Source organism: Sinocyclocheilus rhinocerous, unplaced genomic scaffold (genome assembly GCF_001515625.1).
Source record: "Sinocyclocheilus rhinocerous isolate Xijiao unplaced genomic scaffold, SAMN03320098_v1.1 scaffold558, whole genome shotgun sequence".
NCBI lineage: Eukaryota > Metazoa > Chordata > Actinopteri > Cypriniformes > Cyprinidae > Sinocyclocheilus > Sinocyclocheilus rhinocerous.
Genome location: NW_015634502.1, coordinates 701,304 through 708,708, shown reverse-complemented (window position 1 = coordinate 708,708; position 7,405 = coordinate 701,304). Strand labels below are relative to the sequence as shown.

General features: G+C 37.6%; 1 pseudogene; it reads right to left on the bottom strand.

Moving 5' to 3' along the window:
* The window catches only part of LOC107745821 (membrane-associated guanylate kinase, WW and PDZ domain-containing protein 2-like), a 41,534-nt pseudogene extending 34,765 nt beyond the window's left edge, over positions 1-6,769 (bottom strand).
* Between the last annotated feature and the right edge of the window lie 636 nt (positions 6,770-7,405).

Below are 7,405 nucleotides of genomic sequence, written 5' to 3'. Positions count from 1 at the left end.
ATTTGTCACTGATGATTCAAACGCGAGTTTTTTGGGCAGTGTGGAGTAGCACTTGTTGTTTGTCATTTCTCTGATCACAAATGCAGACAGGGTTTTATGTTTGCGCGGCGCAATGCAACGCAACGCGTAAACAGACAGTATAAGTCATTATAATCCGTATTTATGTCCCCACTGGATGCAACAAATGCCTTGTTTGTAATGGGTTTTAATGTTTATGCCTCGTCGCTCCGGCTGGACACGGCATCAGCAGTATGTGAGGGGCGTAACATTTCTGTCTCACGCTTGAGGTATTCGGCCAATCACAACGCATTGGATAGCTGGCCAATCAGAGCACACCTCGCTTTTCAGACCGATTAGTTTTGTAAAAATCGACGCGTTTCAAAAAGGCGGGGCATAGAGGAGAAACAATAATGTACAGTATGTGGAAAATAATGTGTTTTTTGAACTTTAAACCGCATAAACACATTTCATTACACCAAATACGCAAAATAATGTTCTTTTTAGCAGCATCATATGACCCCTTTAAGTAACAAACATATTTTAAACATGCATTTAACCTACACTACTGTTCAAAAGCTTGGGATCATTAAGATTTTTTTTTATTATTATTGCTTATACATATAAAGAATTATTACTTACTCATCAAGGACACATTAAATTCCTTAAAGGTGACAGTAAATGTATCAATTTCAAATAAATACTGTTCTTTTTAACTTTCTAATCATTAAAGAATGCTGAAAAAAAGTTTCCATGAATTTCTGAAGGATCATGTGACACTGAAGACTGGGAGTAATGGCTGCTATCGCAGTAATAAATTAAATTTTAAAATATATTGAAAACTTACGTTTAAAAGAAGTCTCTTATGCTCATCAAGTCTGCATTTATTTTATCAAAAATATGCAGACTTGATGAGCATAAGAGACTTTTTAAAAAAATCAAACCAATCCCAGTGGTATTCCACAAGCTAAACACATGATACGAGTCTCCAAATTGAAACAAAACAAGCAAACAGATGGTCAAACCGCAGTGGGGGGTGATTCCATCCACAAACACAATTTACACAGGCTCATTAAAAATGCATAGATCTATTTCAGGTGTCAACGATTCTGCTACCAAAAATGTATACGTTTTTGCCAGCAAAATCATCGGGGCTTTCCACTAAAGATGGTAAAGTAAAAAAAATTTAAAAATACACAACGAATCAGTATCTCAGAGGATCTGCCAAATTACGCATCAGGTTTGGCTGCAGAAGGCCCTCTCTCTCTTTCTCTGCATGCGTGTCCCTGCTGCTTAGACATATAGCAACTCATATAGTCTCTATAGAATTGAATCAAAAGCTAAAGACACTAGAATCCAAGCAACAACAAACGCAACTCATCTGAAAATACATAACACACTTCAGCCTTTCTGATTACAATCCTGCAGTGCAAAGATCACACACTAGTTAATGCATCATCTGATATACATCAGCGAGGGTGGGGTGGCTGAGTCTTTAAATGGACAATACCAACAGAGTTACAGTTACAGTAACACCATTGCAGTAAACTCAGGGAGGGGAGGAGACCGTGCATTCTGGCGCTGCAGGTCTTTTCCATTACCTCACAAAGAGAGAGAAAGTTATTACTCCAGGTTGTACAGACCCTGCCTGGAGCTGTGGAGAAATAGCAGAGCGAGTCACCTTAAAAACTAAAAGCAAACAGTGGCATGAGCACTTCAAATGCCGGTATCAAAGTCCATCCAACCTGCCGCAGTGTGTTCGCACCTCACTTGAGCACACACACAGTACAGTGCGAATGTGAAATGAGTGTGTACAGTTCGCTGGAAACCCTCTCATGCAGGTAAAATAAGACTCAGCACTTAGGATACAAGATTAATATATAAATTAGCTTTAAATATACATCTGGATCTTGTCTACCACTTTGTTCGCTATGTTTCTGGAATCCCTCTGGGATGATGTTTCACGTGTCATAGACATACACTCCCATCCGAAGGCAAGTTTCTTCACATTTATCACTGTTGTGTGACATCTGTGTATTTTATCAAGATCTAAAGCCCTTTCCCTCTCTGATTAAATCCTGCTTGCATTCTCTGCATTACATATGCATGCTGAGTCTTCATGGGCTGCTGAGATGTTGAGAATAATTGATTAAGTACTTTGGAAAGGTGCCCAAAACTGCCACCCTATCCTACTTATGAATAAAGAACTTATAACCCCAAACAAAAGAACTGTTTGTGTTTTTCATACCGTTCAAGAGCATTTAAGGCAGACCTGCAAAGAATGAATGTTTCCAATGCAACAGATGCATTTCAAAGTCATTCAAATGGCCAGTGTACTTCCAAGTCAACTACGTTTGCACGAACAGCATCAGGAAATCTTCGAAATGGTGACTATGCAACATGACTATTTTACATTTATTCATTCATGCTTTCATCCAAAGCGACTTAACTGCCAGTCAAAATTCTCGTATGTTTGCCGAGGCTGCATTTATTTGATCAAAAGGTGTTTCCAAAACAAAAATACTAAGCAGCATAAACATTTTTCAACATTTATAACAATAAGAAATGTTTTGAGCACTTAATCAGCATATTTCTGAAGATTTCTGAAGGATCATGTGACTGAAAGCAGTAATAACTGCTGAAAATTCAGCTTTTCCATCACAGGAATAAATTACATTTGAATTCAGATATATTCAAATAGAAAAGTTATTTTTAATTGTATTAATATTTCATTCTATTACTGTTTTTACAGATTTTTGTTAAATAAATGCAGCCTTGGTGAGCATAAGAGACTTCTTTCGAAAACATAAAATGTAATTATTCCAAACTTTTGACATGGTAGTGTAAATGAACAACAATATATGTAGCACACAATGCCAAGTTTTAAGTATAAACTGGATTAATACTCAAGCTACAGTAGAGCAAAAGTGGAATGTTGAAAACTCTTCCCTTACGGTTTTCAAAATGGGACTTCAAACCTACTGTAAGGTTAGAGCTCTAACCTTGTCTGAACACATCGGATATTCTCATTAACTCTGAGGGAGTCTGTAGCACCAAAGATGAAGTGCAGAGAAAGAAGATAAATCCTGCTGGATCTTCAGGTGAGTCGATGAATATGCTCAAATCGAGAACAGGTTTAGTTGAAAACTAAAGGTCCAGATGTCATTGGGCCAAGAAGAGAGATGTAGAAGAAAGTTTTGTGGATGGCATTCTGAGGTGGGATATTTGGGTGCTGAGATCCACCGCTTGTTTGACATTTTGTCGACATCTAACGCAGCAACTCTTAATGTCAATTATTTGTTCATGCTGTGAACAAGACTGAAAATCAGAGAAGAATGAAATTCGATTTCTACCCCGTGAAGCAAATGATTATGGGATGTCTTGATCTTATTGTATTGTAGAACTGAACATTAACTTGATCTACCAAATTAGAGAAACACAAGACTACACATCATCACCCTCTGCTCTGGAAAAAATCCTAACTTGGTTTGCTCATCTTATTTAGTCTTCCAGGCTGGTCTGTTGCCTGGTTTCAGATGGGTTTGCAGCACTTTACATCTGGTCAGGGCCTCTTAAACCAGCTAAAAACAGCAAAACAGTTTAGGCTGTTTTAAGCAGGATTTCTTAAGAAAGATCAGCTTGGCATAGGCAGAAAATGTCTTCAGAAGTTCTTTTCGATGGAAAAGGTACAGCCAAATAAAACTCAAACTTCCACAAATCAGATCCCAATAATATTGAATCACTCTGAGACATGTTTAAAATCTCTCTGCGGCATCACACTGCGAATCGCTGCTGTGTAGAGAGCCTCAGGTACATCAGTCTGCTGTTATGTGCTGAACCATTAAAGAGTCCAGAGCGATGAAGAGCCATGGGGTTTGTTTTTTCTCCACATCCAGCAGTCAAGGTTCCACAATAAAAACAAACAATCTGGAACTCAGAAACAAACCGCTTCAGTTAAAAGAGGTCACTCTAGACTAGGGATATGCCGGTATCAAATTTTCATGTTGCGATTAATTGCTAATGCTTTTATTACGGTATACGGTATTATCACGATATTGAAATTAAGTTAAAAAAAAGTGCTGTCATAATACAGTATAACAGGTTTAATAACTTTTTTCTTATAACAAAAATAACTGAACATTTAAATGCAAAATTATCTTTCACGCAGCATACAGCGGTGTTGTGCATTTTGACCAGTTTATTGGAAAAGTATTCTTAAAATGCATTCAAAATTCTGAATAATTTGTAATATATATTATATAATAATAATATTCACGGTATTTAGAAGTGCCCACGATAACAATATCATGCATATTCATTACCGTGATATATCCCATTACCGAATACAAGCACAAGTCTACTCTAGACGTGATTCTAACATGATTCAAGTCACATTAATTTAGGACTACAATTCCCAAGCTCAAATGGAATAATTTCAGCTACTTGTCGCTTTTATAACCAGATTACAACACTGAAAGTGTCTTTTCACTGCAAATTGACACATTACATGCAAGTTCACTATGTATTCCAGAGATGAAATTTTACAGCACCTGCACACATGCTCATACATATGAATACCCACAATGCACACCTGCTCAGGCTCATTTGCATGAGGACACTATTGGCTGTTGATTTAAGTCCATAACCTTCATGCTAGCAGCTTTTACAAGAGTAACAAGTAAAAGTAACGGGGAGAGGAGAGGTATGAAACTGTGTTGCCTGGGGGAAAGATAGAGTGAGATACAGAAGAGTGACGGAGGGAGGCAGTTCTGCAGCATGCCAAAGTGTCAGTGATTGTCATTTTTACATAATTTATCATATTCAAAATGGATAAAAATGAGCGTAATGTGTGTGATAATGTGAATATAATGTTTACTAATGCTTTAGCAATGTAAACCTGGGGTTGTCATGCTGATCGCTTGTCATGCCAATAAACCTTTGAGTGTGAGCATGTGATGACTAAATTGTTCTGATCTGAGGACCAGAGATATTTTTTTGTTATATGCTATTATAGTTACTATTATAGTATTATATTTTTTAATAATATTTTCATTTATAATAGTTTTTTATAATATATTTTCCATTTTCATTTTTGCTTTGTGTGTTTGTCATTTTATTATTATTATTATTTAATATCATTAATATTAATATATATTTTAAAATATGTCTATATAGTTTTTATTCATTTTTATTCCAGTTTTAGTGAGTTAACACTAAAACATCAAATATTTAGTTCATACTAAATAAAAAAAGTTTATTTTATTTCAGTTAATGTTTATTTTATTTCAGTTAATGTTTATTTTATTTCAAGTAAGAAGTGTTTTTATGGTTTTAGTTTTCTAGTTTTCCTGGTATCTTCCAAGACATGGATGACCTTTTTTAGGGTCATGTGCATTTTTTTTTTAATAATTATATTTTATTCCTTTCTTATTCACATTCTCTTGCATAATTTTATCTCTATATAGATTATTTTCTTCTATCTTGTCTATTGTCTACATAAATATTATTTGTCTAGTTGTATTTTTATTTTTTCTATGTAGCCTACTGGAAGCTTCAAGACCATTTTGTGTGTGTGTGTGTGTGTGTGTGTGTAAACATACTTGGCAATGAATCTTATTCTAATTCTGTTTAACATCGGATTGTTTGCTGAATGACACATGCCCTGCCAAATTCCCTCACAGATAGCTCAGCGGACAAACACATGTAACAACCATTTCTCCTCATAACATGCCTGAGATCTCACAATAAAACACACTGATATGCGTATAAGTGTGGCCATAAACGCTGTGGAGGGTTATGATGGTGCCGAGAGGGGCTGCATGCTGCTAGCCAATGACTGCAATGGTCATTATTTACCAGCAGAGTGGACTATGAATCCCACATCTCATCTCACATCACTGCAAACACACAGCACGGAGAGTCGCAACTGGTTTAACACATTTTCTCAGCACCTGCTCGCTCTCGCATTACACACTCTACACTTTCTGTGTCTCTCTCACACACACAGAAAAACACCCATATTCATTTAAACCTGACGGGGTTACGTTGCCTCCAAACATGAGTGCTCGAGGCCGCTGCTTTACTAACGTTACGTGGACCAACAGTTCACTCACGCGCTCGCGCTAATGTACTGCTATTGTTGTCTGAGAGGCGCTTTCACGCGAACATCTTTTATCAAAGATAGAAACGAGTAGCACATGCCGATTGAAATGAATCGCGGTAGAAGATGTGGTGGAGATAGTTGACAAACAAAGCAGCTGACAAGGAGAGCCCGCGCGGCGTTAAATGCTGCAAAGGCAAAGCGGCTCTCCTGGCATCAGTCGCCACGCAAGGACATAATAGAATTCGCGCGGTACACCTACAGAAATGAATGGATAAAAGCATATGGCAGTAGTATCGGATGGTCAGCCAAGCAATAATGCAACGGGGTGTGTGACATACCTTCATAATTCCAGCCTTCCCCCCCCGCGACGTATTGCCTTATGGCTGTAATCCTTAACAATTCTCTATCAATATTGATTGCCCATTGGAGTCGCAGGTGACTGCAGATATGCTGTATTGGAAGAGCACTTCGGTTTCAGGTCCATAGCTCTGCGCTGCTGAGGATGAACTGGCCGGAGAGGGAGGACAGTGTAGCATTACAGTCCCGCGCGGTAGCCTCGTGCCCTCAGGGCCGCTCAGCTAATGGAACATGGGTCAAAATTACGCTGCATTCAGTACAGCCCTGTCTTTGCAGGTTTGGCAATAAGGAAGCGATGATAAGGCAGCCAAGCGGAGGGGAGGAGAGGAGGAGGAGGAGGAGGCAGGGACGGGGAGGAAACGCTATGTGAAACAGGGACGGATCGGACCGCCTATGGTTGGAGGTGATTGGACAGCGCCGCGCGACACTGGGAACACATGAACGCGCCGTGACTCTTTACCCAAATACTTCAATCAAGAAGATGTATTTGAATTGATAATGAATAGGACTGCATGCCTCTCATTAAGCACGCGAAAGCCTATCAAATATATTTATTTTGGTGACACTTTGAAAATCGCTCATCTGAGATATACTGTCAACAAGTGCAAATTAATTCACGGACGAATTATTTTTTAAATAATAAGCACTAATTGTGCATTTTCATTCTTGGTCAGTCTTCTTAAAACAAGAACACTTTTACTTGAGTTTATATTATTTTATTTTATTTTATTTAACCTCATGTTTGGCTAGTTGGTTTATGCAGTTATTTCTATTTTTGATTTTATTTTTTGTTAAAAAGTAGAAACGTAAATACATGCTATTAACATTAGGCTGGCTAAATAAATATCCTAAACAACACAAAAGTTAATTAATAACAAAAATAAATAAATAAATAAATTATTTTAAACATAAGAATCCAAACAAACTTGGAGGTTCCCACAGAGGAAT